Here is a 19796-nt window from a genome sequence, read left to right as displayed (position 1 = left end):
TATTGACCAGAGTGTAGTCTCATTTCATATGGTTGGGTTCTCCTTGCCTTCATATTTTAATCATATTAGTATTATTAAATAATAGCTACTTTGTTTAGAGAATCTATTGGTATTTTTCGATTAAGAAAAGCTCTTCACTCTGTAACTCTGCCTTAAATAACATTTGGTACTATACGTACAATAATATATGTTTTCTAAAGTCTTCTGATGTATAAAATAATGTCATCAATTAGGCAATTATTTTATCATTTTTATCCGGAGTACTGTAATTCCTAAAATGAGCATGCACCTGAAAGAGGATTTCTTCATTTCTTAGAGTTGTCATTTTCCTAAAACTTTGAGCTGATGTCTCCGAGCTGTCCTAGGGACATCTGATGTCCTGGCCAGTACTCTGTCCCGATACTGGCAGCTTCTGGGGGACTGGCTCCACAACCCCCCGGCACATCATCTTTTCTGCTGAGCCACCTCTTCTACCTGACACCTGATTCAAGCACCAAGGCAGTGATGTGACAGGAGCCCTCAGGTTTCTGATGCTGGTTCTGTTTCTCTCTCATTTTTATTACATCACTCCGCTTTTTTACATCTTTTAGGATTACCCTTTCAAATATTCAGGTAGGGCTAATTCTCTATTGACATATTTAGACACGAAAAATTGGCTAACGTAGCTTCATTGGACCATTAGTTGTTGATTGTATCATAAGAATCCCACGTGAAACCCTGTGATCAGAGAAGGTGTGTTACCTCATAGGTGTGTTGACATCCTCCTGACACTTTCCAGACTATTTCTTTTAGACCATAGAGGTTTTAATTTTGATCTTCATTATGCAATGTGAAGTGATCCCTTAGAACTAACTTTTGTCTAGAATAGAATCTCCAGTATCTTCCAAAATTCTTGAATTGTGGGACACTAAGTAGGGTTGATATACTTAACCTTTCAGATGCCGGTAAAGCAGTGGAATAGTCAACCTGCAGAGCCAATGGGCATGGCTAAGAGCAAAGACATCAGGTTCATCAAAGGGCCTGACATCTTTTTTTTTTTTTTTTTAACCTGTCTCAGAGCAGCTATATAAATATGAAAGGAGTGTGTGAGACAAAACAAAATTCTGCTTGGGCACAATGGCTCACGCCTGTAATTCCAATACTTTGGGAGATCGAGGCCGATGATTCAATCAAGACCAGCCTGGCCAACATGGTGAAACCCCATCCCTAAAAAAAATACAAAAATTAGTCAGGCATGGTGGCATGCACCTATAATCCCAGCTACTCGGGAGGCTGAGGCAGGAGAATCACTTGGACCTGGGAGGTGGAGGTCGCTATGAGCTGAGATCATACCACTGCCCTCCAGCCTGGGTGACAGATCAAGACTCCAAAAAAAAAAAAAAAAAAACTACTAGAAATAACTGATTTTATCTTTGTCATTTAAGATAGACGTTAAGAAAACAATACTCTTGGTCAGTTGTACTATGAATCTCTCTCTCTATATATTTATGTATATATATTTAAACTTTCACTGTTTATTAGTCATGCCAAGGACAGTTGCTTCTGCTTAGTTGCATTCTTTAGCTGGATTCAATTGTAGGTTTAGTGGATGATTTAAAGTGAGCTCTAAAATAGCCCAAGTGTAGTACCAAATACATACTCAAGAGTTCCATTAATGCGTCAGATTAGGGAAGGCTTTGTAAAGCTTTCTGGAAAGTTTTAAAGCTCCCTGAATTATCATCTTTGTTTTAAATTATCTTTGTTTTAAATTATCATGTCATGGTGCTTGGTTTACCTGTCATTTTTTTTTTTAACTCAAAGATATATATGACACAAATTTATCCCATATGTAAGTGTCAGTGTTTTGGGGATAACATTTAAAAGCAAGATCCATTAATAAAATCACCTTTGGTTTTTGAACTGTATGTAGTTCTTTGTTCGTATGAGCGATTCACAGCTACGGTTTAGTAAAAACTTGGCTTGAGGATGTTCACTTCTGAAAAAAATTACTTAAAATGTGTGAAATTTTATCTCTGTAGGTATAGATGATCAGTTTCTTTAAAATTGCTGACAACAAACTGCCACAGCCAACAGAGGCCTAAGGCCTAAGGAGGCATGGCAAATTAATGTAGTGTGGTTTCCTGGATGGAATTCTACGACGGAAAAAATACATTAGATAAAGGAATAGAAATAAAGCCTGGGCTTTAGTTAATAATAATGTTTCAATATTCATTCATTAATTGTAACAAATGTGCCATATTCATATAAGATGTTAATATAAAAATTGTGTATAACCATGCACATGACAACTCTTTGTGCTATCTATGTAATTTTCTGTAAAACTAAAACTGTTCAAAAATAAACATTTTATTTTTAAAAAAAACTTCACAACCTAAATCACTTTGAGATATTCAGGTAGTAAATGCCATTTTTTTATTTTTAAAAATAAAATAAAATAGAGCTCATTACAAAATGCTTTTCTACATTGTAGCTGCCTCTCTTAAGATTAACGTTTATCTCTATTTTTTTAGACATAAGAAAGTATGTCATAAGCCCTTTTGACATTAATGATCGTCTCCTTTGAGCCTCCTTTTTTTGACACCGTTCTCCTCTGCTAACAGGAGTATTATTTTCTGGGGTATCTACCCAAGACCTGAACCTTTCCTATTAGAAATTCCAGTGGAGATGATGGTTGTGGAAATGGCACAGTTCAATGAACAAGATTTGAATCCTGTCTTGCTCAGAACTAGTGGTGTACCCTTAGGTACATTAATATACCATCTCTATGAGGTTTGATAGTCTTCACCTCTACAATGAGGACAATAGTAAGTAACTACTACCTCATAAACATATTGTGAAGATTAAATCACACAATAGGGTTTAGAAAACTGCGTGGATCATGACAATCACACAATAAAGACTATTACTATTTCTCCCATGTGGCAGTGTTTAGAAAATCCTTGCAGTAATCCCTGCTAATTTTTTACTTTAGCATGTTTTTCTACAGAATTTATGAAAAATTCATGTTCTCATATTTGGAAAACTAAATTTTCATTAGTGTCATAAAATCAGCTCAAACATTGGCAGGTGGGTCACAGAAATAATAAAAGTAACAAGAGAAAGGAAATAATATTAAGAAGAAAATAATATTAAAATAATATTAAGAAGAAAAAAGAATAAAAGGAAGAAGGAGGAAGTAGGAAAGATGTAATAAGCTTTTAGAGTGATCATCATTTTGCATATAAAAGGGGACTGAATACTTCACCTACATAAGCCTGTAGAATCTTCCCAACATGCTTATGAGCTAGGCACGATAAATACACCATTTAAAGTTGAGAATAATATGACCAAAACAATTTCAATAACCTGTCCAAAGACCAAAGCTCATGGTTGATGGGACCAGAATTCAAATTCTACTGTGCTCAACACACAGCCAAGGTCATATGGTTTGCCTCTGTGTCCACACCCAAAACTCATCTCCAATTGTAATCCCCATGTGTCCAGGGAAGGACCTGTTGGGAGGTGATTGGAGTTTGGGGGCCATTTTCTCCATGCTGTTCTTGTGATAGTGAGGGAGTTCTCATGAGATCTGATGGTTTAAAAGTGGCAGTTTCCCCTGCTCTCTCTCTCTGTCTCCTGTTTCACCGTGTTAAGACATGCCTTGCTTCCCCGCTTGCCTTCCACCACAATTGTAAGTTCCCTGAGGCCTCCCTAGCCATGAAGAACTGTGAATCAATTAAACTTTTTCTTCATAAATCACCCAGTCTCAGGTATGTCTTTATAGCAATGTGAAAATGGACTAATACACAAGGGCTCCTCTAACAGCTTGACTCACTAAATGTATCCATCTTAGAGTCTTCTATATAGGAATACTGTCTTCATTGTAGATACCAGGTCTACAATAATACCATGGATTTTATTACTCTGCCAGTGGAAGCAGGATCTCCTTCCCACACCTACCTTGAAATGAAATACTCATTACACTTATGCATATCGTGGTGGTCTGTAACTGGAGAGACTTTCTTATAGTCAAATGTGTTTTCTAAACAGGTCAAACATTTAAGATACTAATATTGCCTCCCAGATTTTCAGCTCTTCACTGAATCTTAGCCTTGTAGTTCTTTCTCTTTCTGCTTTATATGGAGCAGGTTTGCTCTTTTACTTTCCGTTTTGCTACTAGAGTTTTAAACAAAAGTCAGTAAAAGTTAACTGAGAATATTTTAACACTTTTTGGGAAGACGTGCAGTCAGGCATAAGATTGTTAAAACATTTTGTAGCTTTGGATTCACTTTTTAAAATGTGTAGTTTGAAGAAGCAGCCTAGGGATTTTGTAATAAGATTATTTGATATATTCATGCTGTGTTTTATTATTCGTAACAAAAAGTATATCATCAGTGTGTCTTGAATTTTCTCTTGGATTCCCCACTTCTTTTTCCTTAAAGAAGAGAGAGAAGACCTCATTGCACAACCATTTCAGATGTGAATGTAGATATTAAAGAGCGGCACATCTGTTTCATGCATTAGGGAGCTTCTCTTGGGTCTATAAATAAGATCTCCACCAGTTCCATTAAATCCCAAAGTATGAATGGGCTTTTTCATGTCAAGTATGAACAAAATAGCATTTCCTTGGGTGTGGTAGGGAACATTGATACAGTCTTGGAGCTGAACATACTAGTAGATTTCCTATCTATGCCATTGGCTCTGATTTTTTTCCCTTTGGAACAAGAGTTAGAAGCCAAGAGTTAGATTCTCTTTTCTTCCTGGAAATTCTCTTTATAACAGAATTGAAGTGGTTATTTGCAATTTATATGGAATACAAATGTGCATATGTGTGTGTAAATATATATTTTATTGGTAAAACAATCTTTGGGCTAAAGAAGTTTTAATGAGCTATTGAAGTTGGGGATTAGTACAAAATTCTTTTTAGGCCTAGAAATCATAGAAGATATTTTATTTTTCGAACATTTCTAAATGATTTTTTGTCTAAAAGGTTTAAAAGGTCCCTGGAAAATATTTTCAATGTAGAATTAAACACATTAGAATGGGTTTGCAAATATTCATTTCTCTGTATTTTCTTCTCTGAATTTTTCTACGTTTTGTTTCTTTATATTTTAATGGATCTACATGATTTAAAAGGCAGAATTCAAAATACTTTGGTCTTGATTCATGTTTTACTAGTTATAATGGTAAAATTTTCATGATACTCCCTGAATAAATAAATAGTATCCAAGTTAAAATATAAACTTGAAGATTATCATTAGGATTTAGATAACATTTCCTGCATTATGAACATAATAAGCATATTTTTATGAGAAAGTTCAGAACTAATGAGATCCACTAAAGATAGAGTCGTATTTACTTTCTCCTCCTGTGACCACAGAAAGCAGATAATGCTTCCTAATGAATCCAAGCTATCTATTGCTTGTTATTGCTAGATTTATGCCTTAGCAATGAGAAACATTGACTCCAGGATTCCAGGTCTTTCTTTTTTTTTTTTTTTTTTTGAGACGGAGTCTCGCTCTGTCGCCCAGGCTGAAGTGCAGTGGCCGGATCTCAGCTCACTGCAAGCTCCGCCTCCCGGGTTCACGCCATTCTCCTGCCTCAGCCTCCCGAGTAGCTAGGACTACAGGCGCCCGCCACCTCGCCCGGCTAGTTTTTTTTTTTTTTTTTGGATTTTTAGTAGAGACGGGGTTTCACCGTGTTAGCCAGGATGGTCTCGATCTCCTGACCTCGTGATCCACCCGTCTCGGCCTCCCGATTCCAGGTCTTTAAGAAAGCTTCGGAATGGGGCTTCTTCTTGAGTTTATTGTTACTTCAAGCCACTGAATCTTACTCCCTCTTGTGGGCTCCTAGAGGTGCTAGAAAGAGCTAGGTATTGTAGATATAGAAGGTGTATAATGATCATTACATTCCTAAAAGCTTCTTCTATAAAAAAAGAAAACAGATTTTTCTTCCACAAAATAGGATATGTGCATTTCACACTCACACTTCACTATTATTCAATTGATTATAACAAAGCAGTATTTTACATAGAAAGTGTACTTGGCTTCACTGGTTGGAGGAATTTTTGTATGCTTTGGTCTTTCCAGGTCCTTAGCACAACTGGATCTTCAGAGGATCAAAGAAAAGCTCTCATTTGGTATCATTTTGCCTTTGAAAGAACATTCTATTTTTCTTTATGGTGATTCAAATCAAATAATGTTTAACTGATGTGTTATATTTTAATTCCATAGTTATATTATGTAAGGCTATGTAAATGTTGTTTTCATTGAATATTTTTGTCCTATTCTTTCTCATGTAATAGCTAATGTTTTCTTAACAAAATGACAAGTCCATATGTACTAATGCCACTAAATACCTAATGATTAAACAGGACTAGTAGTTAAAATAATTATGAATATTTGGCAGATAATAAGGTAGAAATGAAGCCACATTCTAGAAACAAATATGTTTGTCACAGTGAATGCTATGAGTTTGTATTGAATTTTTTAGTTCTGAAACCAAAAGACAAATATCCTATTCTTTAATTGAAACTGAGCTATATTGAAGACAATGATTAGTTAATGACTGGGTCCCCAGATGCAACTATCAATAGAGTATGAAGCAATTAAGAGAAATATCAGGATTTATAGAAAATGTCAATGTTCCATGAAATGTCACTCAATTGTATATTTCTGGGAGGTCAGACACTTAATTCCTTTCACATATGGTGCATTTTATCTGTGTTGAATTTTTAGTGTACCAGATACAAACGGAGTTAGCTTGCATTAACGTGGCTCCTTAAATATTATTACTCAGCATGACTACATGATAAAAACTAATCTCTCTTTTTACTAAGCATATGTGCTTTCTTCTATGGAAAGCAGCTGTGGCTAATTCAGTCACATCTAAGAGTAACTCCCACCTGTCAAAAGTATTTGAATCCGTTTATTCTTCCACAATTAGAACATTCTATTGACTTTTTGCTATCTAAAGCGAGGCATAGTTCTGCTTTTATGAAACCTAAGTTATTAAAAGTATAGTTTAATGTGTTATCATTATAATTTTGTATCCACCAAATACAAGGAAAACAATTCAAGAAAAAATAAAATTATTTCATGAAAAGCAGTTACTACTTTATACAAATACAAACATGTGTATTATGTTTGTGCATGCATGTAAGTTTATGTTTATCAATTAGCATGCAAATGAATTTCTTCAAAAATGGTTTAAAAATTATTAAAATACACAAGCACTGCCTCCACTGAACCATGCAAAATGAGGGACAGATGTGCATTGCACAAATCTGGGGCCAGACAAGTGGCTTCCATGAGGTGCTTTCAGAATTTGGGAAGTTCAATGCAAATAGATTCACTTCCCATGAGCCATTGCCTCTTACATACCTACATCACTGGTCCAAGGTGGATGGTTGAAAACTTCTTTATCTTTACATCTAAGAACATGGAGTCCCGTGTCCCAAGAGCAGGGGATAGTAGAAATGCAAATGTAAATATGCATATGTAAAATATCCTATCTTTCTCCCTCATATACTTCTCAGGCAGTTATTACCCTTTGGTCAGATTTCCCAGACAGTCCTCTCACAGCTCTGTATCTCTTTCTACCCATGAGGTTTGGGGGGGCAGTGGAGAAGGAATGAGAAAGTGGAAAACTGATATGGGGTGTTAGCAGCAAGGCTGGGGTAATCAGTGGATGTGTATTAAAGTGTCCCTCTATAAGTGAACCAGCTTCAGGTCATTTCTGCCTGACTAATGAGAGCTCAGTGGAACCTGGCCACAACCTCACCCACCGTTGCTGCCTTGAGACAGCACCTTGTCATCTGTGTAGGATAATGTGTGGGCAGCTTTACCATAATAGATGTCATTCAAAGGAGGGACAACCAAAAGCTGAATGCTGCCTGCGTTGCAGTCTTGGTTCAGTTTCCTAAACCCTTCACCAGAGGAAAAAAAAAAAATAGTGTAAATGATTAACTTCTGCGACTAGCATAGATACTGAACAGATATGTGTTGGGTGTATAGTTCATTCACATACTAATAACTGACAATAGTTCTGGAAGACCTAGAGTTTATTTATCATTATTGCAAACCCTGTGGAGAATACAAATGAAATAAAGAACAAGCCAGCAGGCCTTGATTATCGCTACAGAGTTTGACTTACATATATTCCAGTACATTCATTTTAATCCTGAGTGTGTTTAAAAAAAAAAAAAAAAAAATTCCATGGCAATCCTACCTTTGTGTTTTTTTTTTTTGGAAAAAGAACAAACTACAACTAATAAATAGAGGAATGTCATTTCAAAAGAGTTATAATAAACCATTTCCTAATAAGATATGTGAGTAATTTATTATTTTCTTTATAAGAAAAAATAAGCTTAAATAGCTGAATTTTAATTTTAAAATAGTGCCTTATAAACTTTAAAATAACTAGTAATTTTCCTCCATTCCTTTACAATATACTATAAGATGTCTAAGTAGTTCACATTCATAGATAATTCATCACTGAAGAAGTGCTCTCATATAACAATTGAGGAGTATTAGCTATATCTCACAGTTAACAATGTGGACAGGCTGATTCTATTTTAATCTACAACACATACTTATTTTTAAATCTACATATTTGAAATTTTTATGTCAAAACTACGTGGATGAACATGTATAGTTTTATACACTATCATTTTAAACCTATAGTGTATAAAACCCTATTATTTGTAGGTTGACCAAATAATTCACAGCAGGAAAAATTGGTATTATTGAAAATAAGCTATTACTTATAATATAAAAGCCAAAATTGCTGCAATCAATAAATAACCACAATCAATTTAAGTTAACATGGAATGCACTGATAGCATATGATCTTTTTAAAATAGAGTAATTCCAACTGTTTTTTCTACACACAGACTGTATGGCAATCAGAAGTCTTAGAAGATTATGAAAATACTTAGGAACTCTTTGTAATGTATTAAATTTTGTTATGACTACTAGAATTTAGTAACCTTTAAAAGGGTCATAGATAGCTTTTCGTTGTGCATACAACCTGTAGTCTATCGACCTGTTAATCATTTTAACAGTAAGGATTTAGGACGTTGGGAGGGCTTCTGACCACACTACTATTCATGCCCTGAAAGCCACCTCGTGGAGGTGGCAGAATAATAATTCATGATTCAGTGAGTGTAATTTATATGTTGGTATATGTCAGTCACGATACATTGAATTTTTTGTGACATTTTTCAGAGCAGTAACTATAAAAAAGTGAATTCTAAAGAAAACAAAAGAGTTGAAGGAAAACAAGATGTTTTATAGCTGGAACTGCTGCAGAGCACAACCCTCTCTGCTTGATGGTTAGCAACTGAAACACAGTTTTGATTGATACTTCTTTTGGCCATCTTTTTTGTAAATGATAATGACAAACCATAAAACAATTTTTAAAAAGAAAAGAGAGGAAAGGGCATTTGGACTTTCTTTCAGTAGTGAATCATGGGAAAGCTAAGGAAGGAAGTCTTCCTGGGTGGAGGAAATGATGTGGTCAATTGCCTGCTCTCTCTGGGACATCCCTCTCTCTGGGACTAGCTGAGAATAAGTAGGGACTAACCAGTTTTGGCGAAAGAACTGTCACAAGCCAGAAATGAAACAAAGGTCCCTACTTATAAGGAAACAGAAAGAGATGAGTGACCTAAGACCTAAACTTCAAAGCAGTATCTTTGGAGTATTTTCCAAGGAAAATCAGGCAAGTTCTGAATAAAATGACTCATTTATTTCCTCCTCCTGTCTTTGGGATTGTCAAACTTCAGTATGTTTGAACATCACTTGAAGTAGCTTACTAAAATGTAAAAATGCTGGTATTTCATTAATTGAGGCAGAATGCTCATACTTGTTCCCCAACTGATGCTCTCAAGAGAGAAGGGTCGATGAGCTACGCTTTGACAAACATTCCTGCCTCTCTCTACCCTCCTTCTTTGGGAGATCACCTCCCTCATACTTCACAGGGAGAACTGAAGCAATCAGAGTAAAGTTGCCTGAACTTCTTACTCTATAAAAATATTCACATTTGCAGCCATCCATTCTTTCTGACTGTCTAGATAGGGGCAATGTGACCTTTGTTCTGTTCAAGACCAATCTTCTCTCCTCTCTCGCAACCACTCTTATTTGCAGAGGGTCACTGACATGAATTTATACCCTCTCTTTCTCTGTCTCCCAGTTGTTGGTTTTCCATCGGCTTTTAAACATCCATATCCTCCACCTCAACATTTCATCCCTTGATTATCTTCTGTTCATCCTTTAATCTCTCTCTGTCTCTCTGTTTTCATTTGCACATTTGGAAAACATTTACCTATGCTCATTGCCTCTATTATTTTGCCATTCATCAACTCCTCTTCCCCCTTTTCCTGGCTTATGTCAATGTATCCTCTAAAATTCCTATCTCTAAAAAGACCTGTTAGCTCCATGTCAGCACTGCATTGGAAACTTTTTAGATCAAGCTTATTGAACTTCTTAAGTTTACCTCTCTCATTTTCTTGACATATTGTTTTCCCTTGGCTTTCTTGGCATTTAAACAAACAAACAAACAAAATAGTTGTGCTTCTGTCTCAGAAGAATCTTTCAGTTTTTTTCTGAGTCTCTTAGGCCAATTGTCTTCCTGTTACACAATTATTCAACATCGAGGATCCTGTTAAACTTTTTTCACTGCTGGTTTTAAATCCTATTTCTATGTGGTCTCATTAATACAGTTCTGTACATGCTAACAAGTCCCAAAGGTACATCCATTAGCTTGACTTGTTTTCTTAGTTCTCAGTCTAAATGGCTACTTGTCATTCCTTACACATATATCTCACAGATACCTCAGACTTAGTAAGTACAAAGTTACACTCATGATCTCTTCTCTGCTTTATAACTGTGAGTATTTGATATTTTGTTTCTCATTATATGACCAGAAGGTACCAGTTTTTCAGGCCAGAATTCTGAGAGTCATCATTTACTTCTCTGTTAATATAATCCCCACACCCATACAAATTATAAATGCTGTTAACCTACATCATAAATATGTTTTGAATTCACTTATTTGTCTCTTATCTCAACTCATACCCACCATTGCCATCTAGGCCAACTCCATTTATTGACAAGATGAATACAACTATATTTTCATAACTGTCTACCTTATATCAATTATTGTCACCTTTCAACTTATTTTCTCTATCTTTGACCAATGACGTTACAAACATGAAGTTTGTTTGTGTCATTCTCTGGTTTTAAAAAGAAGTCATGAACTAAAGTGTGCCAAGACCCAGGCCAACACATGAGTGAGTTGAGGACTGTTGAACTTGAGATTTTATGGTATCCTCTCTAAACGGGCAGACACTACTCAACTTTGGCTGATTGTTCCATGTGGAAATACATGGTCAGTGTTTCCTGGCCATCTAGTTTTTTTTTCAAGAGAAGAGGTACTTATTTGTTCTTTTCTAATGATAACCCACATATAATTATTTGTTTAATATCTGCATTCCCTACTGCACTCTCAGCACCATGAAAGCTGGGGCCTCAGCTATCTTTTTTACTGCCTGGCACATAGCATGCATTCAGAAAATATTTTTTTTCAACAAGTAAATGTGTTAGTCAAATCAAGAGAAGGACAGAGGAGAAAGTGAATCATATTGCCTATAATGGCCAAAATATTGGCTAACATAGCTGAATCATTTTGAAATTTTTTATTTTTTTCAGAGACAGGGTCTTGTTCTGTCCCCCAGCCTGGAGTGCGATGTCAGAATCATATCTCACTACAACCTCAAACTTCAGGGCTCAAGCGATCCACCTACCTAAGTCTCTGAAATACAGGAGTGAGACATCGTGCCCAGCTTTTACAATTGAATCTTGAAAAGTCAATAGGATTTTCTCAGTTACACATTGTGAGGAAGTATACTTCAGGCTGCAAATGAACATGTGCAAATGATATATTTCATTTGATCCATGAAATCATATGATCCATTAAGGGAACTCTAAGACATTTGGTGCTGATGAGATATGGTCAAGGGATGGGGTAGCTGCGGATTGAAACAGTGAAGCCCCAGAGAGCCCAAGTGGGATGGTTATGCCGTATCTCAGTATTTGAACTCCATCTGATGAGTTAGAGCATCAAGGATTCACCTTTTAAAAAAATAATTGCAGCAACATTTTAAAAAATGAATTCTAGGAGAAAGAAGCCAGAAGAAGGAATGCTGGTTAAGAAACTATTACAGTTACTCATGTAGAAAACGATGAAGGAATTAGTTGAAGAAACAGCATGGAATTGGTGGAGGTGGATTTGAGAGACATTTAGGAGTAGAATCCAACAGCTCTACAAGCCGTCCTCTTAGCACAACAGCCACACTAGTTATTTGCTATTCTTAGATAAACATTGCATTTTGTTGCCTCTGTGTATCTTCTCAAGCTACTCTCTACACCTGAACTGGATTTGTGTTACCCAGGAAGGGTAATAAATATAACTTTATTTGTTCTTTAAAATTTTGGTTCTCAAAGTGTGGTTTCAGAACCAACAGCAATGACCTCGCCTGGGAGCTTATTAGAAATACAGAATCTCAGGTCCCATCCACACCCTAGTGAATCAGAAACTGCATGTTGACACGATCCTCAGGAGATTCATACACACACTAGAGTTTCACAAGCCCTGTCTAAATCTCAGCTTAAACCTCACTTCATCCAAGAAACCCTTTTTGGTTTTCCTGATCTTTCTGATCCACTAAAATAAATAAAGCTGACTTGTATTATGTTTAACAGTTTCTAGGTATCAGTTTCAATTATATCATGGTTATTTATACATGTGCCATTTGCCTTTTACTCCTTCCTAAATGATTAGCTCCAGGAGGCAGGAGCAGATCCCAATCTCATTGGTATTACCCATAGCTCCTATTCAAGCCTTGACTTCTGATAGGCTTTCCCCAGGAGCTAGTGATGGCAACTTCTCTTGCTTCACTTGGCAGGCAAGTTGAGTCTCCAAGTCTTATGATAATGCCTGCTGCTGATTTCCTGACTTTCTTTGTCCATCCCTTGATAATGATCTCTTGGCTTTAGTAAAGCACTGTCCATGTTTAATTGGTTAAATTCCTCTATTTACATTTGGAAGTGTTAGAGATGCAAAATTTCTTCTTTTAAAAAACACAAAGGATCTAGACAATCTTATAAGGGATTTCTTAGAAGTAGTCTTCAAAATGTAACATTTTGCTGAATTTTGGTAATATTGGCTTGAAAGAAATCTCGTTCAGAGCTCACCATACTGACAGCATGACTGAAAGCAATTAATACATTTTTCTATCATAAAAGCACTGAATTTCCTGTGGCCAAGGTGATATAACCAGCACCCTTCTGAATTATTTTCCATTTGTTTTATGTTTAAAATTTTAGGAGAAAATACAGCATTGTAGACTAGGCTAAATTTTACATATAATCCTGTGAAAGTTTTCCTCTTTTGGATGGCATATTCAGTTAAGGTAAGTTTTCCTTTTTTGGATGGCATATTCAGTTAAGGTTCTTTAAAAAGTGAGTCCCTCAAAACATCATTCTCTCTTAAGCAGCAGCATGTACTTTGAATGGTTTGGAGCTAAGTGTTTTAGATTAAAAAAAACACAACAGTCTTTCTAAAATAACATGCAGCTAACAGCTGGAAAAAGGGTAGTGAAGCGGTAAACTGTCCATTATGTTTAAAGAACAACTTGGCTAAAGTCCTTCCTGCCCATTAAAATCACTGAGTGTACCTTCAGAATTTATGTAACGGTACTTAGGGTTTCTGTTAAGCCCATTTATTGTTTTTTCATTTCTAATCTAGACTAAATAATTAATCCATGTCAATTTAGAATTGCTCCTACTTTTTAAGAGTGTATGTTGGCCTATTTTTGGTTTCCATGAGAATTAGTAATAATGAATTTTCAGAAAGTAAAAATAATGAAGCTTTCTGGAAGAAACCACTGGATATGTTACAAGTTAGCAAGGTGTGCTTTCAAGTTTAAAATTATTCCACTGTGTTTCTTGTGAGGTTTCTAAAAAGTCAGATAGAATTTTAAGTGACATTCAGAGTGGAGGAAAGAGGTGAGGAGAAAAGGAAGCAGCACCCATTATTGGGGATTTGAGTAATTCATCGAGTGATTCAAATGTAGTAATTGTATTACCATTTTCTCTGATATGGTCCAAAAGCAAAAGTCAAGGTCACTACACTTGTGTCCTTCACCTAATGCCACAGTCAGTTTAGAAAACTGTGCTTTAACTTACAATGATAACATCAGAGTGGATTTTAAACTCAGATCCACCTATAGGTTTAAGACTCATTAGATTTATCCCTGTCTGGCCGGGCGCTGTGACTTACACCTGTAATCCCAGCACTTCAGGAGGCCAAGTCAGGGGGATCACTTGAGGTCAGGAGTCCGAGAGCAACCTGAAAAACATGGTGAAAATCTGTCTCTACTAAAAATACAAAAATATTAGCTGGCCATGGTGGTGCACACCTGTAATCCCAGCTACTTGGGAGACTGAGGCAGGAGAATTGCTTGAACTCAGGAGGCGAAGGTTGTGGTAAGCCAAGGTTGCACCATTGCACTCCAGGCTGGGCGACAAGAGCAAAACTCCTTCTCAAAAAAAAAAAAAAAAAAAAGAAAAAAGAAAAAAGAAAATAAAACATCGTTTCTCAATCTTCTCTCTCCTTTATAGCTGCTCTTTGAAGATAATGGGCATTTTTTCTATGCCTTCTATTTTCTATATATCTTCTTGCCCCATTCTCTCTGCCCCCTTCATTTTCTGTTTTTTTCTTTTTCTTTTTCTTTTCTTTTCTTTCTTTTTTTTTTTTTTTGTGCAGTGGCTTAATCTTTGCTCAGTGCAGTCTCTGCCTTCGGGGCTCAAGTGATTCTCCTGCCTTAGCCTCCTGAGTAGCAAGATTAGAGGCCCCCGCCACCATGCCTGGCTAATTTTTGGATTTTTAGTAGAGACAGGGTTTCACCATGTTATCCAGGCTGGTCTCGAACTCCTGACCTCAGGTGATCCACCTGCCTCGGCCTCCTAAAATGCTGGAATTAAAGGCATGAGCCACCACCTCCAGCCCTTTGTTTACTTTTGTCCATTTGTTTTATGCTTAAAATTTTATGAGAAAAAATAACACTGTAGACTAGACCTTTTTTTTTCTTTTTCTTGCTTTAGGTTTTCTGAATTTCTAGAAACTATCAGCCATTATTTATTTGAATATTGCTTCTGCCACATTTTCTATCTCTTCTAACTATGGCACTCCAATTATATGTATGTTGAAAGTTTCATGTGCAGATTCTCACTTTTTTATGATCTGTGCTGTTTCATTTATTCCTCTTTTTTTTTTTTTTTTTTTTTTTGCATATGTTTCTGTTTGGGAATTTTTGTCCTAACATGTCATTTATTTCAAAACTAATATATATAGTCTTATATTAAAGCCATCATTGTATCAATCTTAGATATTCTATTTTTAGTTTTAGGATGCAGATTTGAATCTTTTTTATTAAATCCAAATTTTGGTCAAAATTATCCATCCTTTCATCTATTTTTTCCATTCTTTTTCTAAATTTTCTCGCTTGTATTATTTCTATAGTTACCAGCCCTGTTATTTTCACAGTCATTAAGTAAAGTTCACATTTTATTATTCCAGTAACTGGGTCTTCTATTTCCATTGTCTGTACTATTTTTGGTCATGTTTCCGTTTATCATTTTGACTGATAATTTTAATATAATGTGCAATATGGTGTGTAAAAATCGTGCAGTCTTTGGATAATGTTATCTTCTTCCACAAAAGGTTGTTTCTGAATTCAGGCAGGCAGCTTAAGGGGGAGCAGGTCTCCCTAATCCAATTAAGGACTGAGCTGAGACCAGATTTTTTTTTGCGGTTTGGTGAAGCTCACTTAAATACTCTTTCAATTTGCTGTAAAGAGTTAGATCTCCAAGAATCACTGCTGAGATCCTGAAATGTTTATTAAAACTCTATTTTTATGATCAGATCTGAACACCAATTTTAGCTTCTTAATACTTTAAGATTACTAAATACTCATTCTGTGCTTTTGTGGCATTTGACTTAGCTGCTTAATTTCTTATTTCATAAAACTTAACAATTTGGCAAATGCTTCAGAATGACAAGCCTTCAACCCATCTCTATTTTTTTTTCTATATTGTCTAGGCACATCAATTTCTGACTATCTTGGTGGCTCTAAACTCTAAAGTTCTGGTTTCTTAAGCTTATCTCTTGCTTGATTTCTTTATAGTTCTCATTCCAGAGGAGAGTGGAACAACTACCACAAAAGCCCTTAAGAAAGAAACAGATTACAGATGTATTCAAATCAAATTGGCTTACTTGCCTATATTTTTGTTTTTTATGGATGTTGGCCCCTTCAGTCCTAGTTGCCTCAGCAATTCTCTAGAGCATTTACATATGAATTTGTGTATCGGTGTGTATAATTTATAAAGAATTGTGGTACTTTTATATGCTGTAAGCTATCCCATCCTGGCCAAACCATGGGGGTATAAATAGATATGAAAACACATAGGTGATTCCATGCATTGTTTTTAAATAAGCACAGATGTAATAAGGTAGAGAATTAAGAAAATAAATACAAATATATTATTGTATACTTAGTTGAAGATGACACAATATTTATTTTTATATATTAGGAAAAGTCAAAGAAAGAGAATGGAAGTTCATTTGACTTTTGTTAAGCACAAATATTACGCAAGATTGATACAGTAAAATAAAATTTGAACCTTAATGTACTCATAGGATATACTACCAGAAGATTTATGATAGGATGACTCAACATTTCTACATACCTTCTTCAAAGACGTTACTGTTTATCAACAATTTTTAGCTTGGAATAATTACTACTAAATTCGAAAAATCCAGTAGCAGGTAAAATTTGACACTAAATTTATAGTAGAATGTGTTCTAAGAAAAATAATATTCTTAACAAATAGTTTGATTTCTGTAAATGTAAATGTTATTTCAATAATGAAAAGTAGAATATTATAAAATGAACTAAAATGACATAAACAAGCAATCAAATGCATGCAGTTGAAATGATTCAAATCTTTACAACGGATAAAGTACTCAGTGTTTCATTTGGAAATTTTGGGGTCAGGTTTAACAGTACTGCATAGGGAAAAAAGAGCTCAAGCCTTATTTATTTTAAGGACTCTGAAATTGACTTTGAAAAATACTTACATTGAAACTCATGCGAAAAGGAGCATGTAGTGGTTTACACTATTGCATGGCTTTAGAAATTATATAGCAATTTTCCGTTTTAAACAGCTTTAAAGAACAAATTTGCTAAGCTACCAAATGTTGGAATCACCTTAGTTAACAAAGGACATGTATGTTTATGGAATACTAAATTAATATAAGAAAAGAAAGAACTGATCTTACCTTTGTAAATTAAATTAGGTAAAATTAAAGTTTGAGTTATATACACTTTTGATACACTGTAGCCATTTCAGATGTATAAATTATTACTTGTTATTTTTTCAGTTGTTTCATTAATCACTTTTACACAAACTATATGCAGTAAAATGTTAAAATTACTTAGTTTTTAAAAAATGTTAGACTTTATAAGTTATCAGAGTTTCACACTACTTAGCTAAATTTTGATGTTTTTATTGATATCTGGCTTAACTTCTGTTGTTGTTTTGATTTTAATATATGAAATGAAGCAACTTGCTTGTCCATGTTTTGCTTTGAGTTTATAGGGCTCATAGCTATGATGTGAGTAATTCAACAATTTTTGTCCTTACACATTCTTTTTACTGAGATGTCTTTCTTTAAGTCTCCAACCAGAGGAAAAATTAGGTAATTACAGAATTTTTTCTTTTGTTTATATTAGAGGAATGTGTGAACAAAATAAATATTTCTCTTGTATCTTTTTCTTTGCTTTTTAAAATACAAATGTTTCATTCTTTTTAATATCCATTTCAGTGAAAATGGTTAGTCCTCACATGGTGATAATTTTTTGTTTTGTTTTGTTTGTAATCATTCTTTAGTTCTGGGGAAAATTCTAATTTCTGATGGAATGTTACTTATGGCATTGATTTTACAGTAGAATACACACGTTTTGAAGGTTTCCTCTGCCTTAATCATAAAGAAAGGAAACTTTACTTCTGATATTTGTGCTAAAACTAAGAGTCATAAAAATAAGATGACTTGATCAATTTTAAGAGCAAATGAGTGGTAGAAACAGAAGGAGGAGGGAGGTAAAACGTAGAACAAGCTTCATGCTAGTGCCCTGGAAATATTAGCTAGTTAAATCCCCTGATATTCCTGTAAGATAGATTCTTCCCATTTTACAGGTGAAAACACTGGATCCCAAATCCAAGTAAGATGGCAATGACAAATGTGTGTTATTCCACTGTTGTGAAATGTGTAAAGATTTTCTTTTCACTCTTACTTTTTATTATGGAAAATTTTATGTGTAAAGAAGCTTAAGAACCCATGGGAATACAGACAACAAATATCAGTGCAGATAATTACTTGCTTGCATTGGCTTTACCCATCCTGATGTTACTCTAATAATTAGGAGCCAGATTAGCACTGTCACTGTGGTGTATTAGACAAAGAGAGTTTTCTACATTAATGCCTGAGGGAAGTTTCATCTGTTCGTAAGGTCCTGTATTCCTTTAACCTTCAAAGACAAAAATTCAGTCTCATTTTCTGCTTTGCTCTGGAGATCCAATCTTTCAATAGGTCCTTCTCCCCAGGTGTCTGCGGAAATCCCAGGAAGGACTTCCGTTTGCCACACAACCCTCTGCTCTCTTGCCCAGCCGTTTGCCTCCAAACAACTCTCCTTCTCTACTCCAGTTCATTACTTTTGATCTGGAGACCAGCATTCTTAGACTGTCTCCGTTCCTTCTTCTATAGCTATTTTATCCAAGCTATGGATGCAAGCCTTTGATTTCTCACAATTAATGCAAGTTCAGGCCATAAAATTAAATAAAACTTTATTGCACGAGAGATAATTTAAAATCAATTGCTGAGCATGTTGCTTTTTGAGTTCAGAATCCCTGTGGGAATACACAATCCCCTCCAGCTGGAGCGAACCTCTGTATTTTAAGAAAAATCGCCAGGTAAAACACAAAATGTCCATTTCCCTTTGAATTTTATAGCAACACAGAATAGTTTTATAGTATAAAAATTATCAAACTATCAGTATATATTTATAATAAAACCGGAACATACTTATACCAAAACACTAGGATATACACTAAACGATAAATTCAAAAATGTGATGCTTATCTAAAATTCAAATTGCACTGGGCGGCCTGTATTTTTATTTGCTAAATATGGTAACTCTAGTTTCCCTAACCATAGGAGAGTACTGGACTAAGTCTTCCCCTCCCAGAGTCTAGGCCTCGAATTTCTCCAATCTTTTCTTTTTATCTTTAGATCTATTACTTATAGCATCAGTGTAGTTTTGTTTAATTTTTGTTTTTGTTTTATGTTTTGTTTTTCTAACTTTTTTTGGGCTGGAGGAACTGGCATCAAAAGTGCTAGATTCTGACTCTTGCTCTGTTTGCAAGTCTTTGGACATGAGGATGATCAAGGAATCCTTCTCAACTTCCTTTCATTCCTATTAGAATTCAGCTCAAACAGTAAGTCCTGCCTTGCATGGTGGCTGTGATAATTAGGTGAGAAATCAAGGGAGAAGGCATTCAGAAAGCATAAATTCTGACCCAACTATAGAGAGATACATACAGCTCATATTGTCTTTTAGGTTATGTTTTACATCATGTCGTTTCATGGGAATGTCATGGTGGTAAACCACAGCCAGATGGTAAAAGAGCAACCACCAA

Source organism: Macaca fascicularis, chromosome 3, assembly GCF_037993035.2.
Source record: "Macaca fascicularis isolate 582-1 chromosome 3, T2T-MFA8v1.1".
Classification (NCBI taxonomy): Eukaryota; Metazoa; Chordata; class Mammalia; order Primates; family Cercopithecidae; genus Macaca; species Macaca fascicularis.
Note: the sequence above shows the minus strand (reverse complement) of the source record.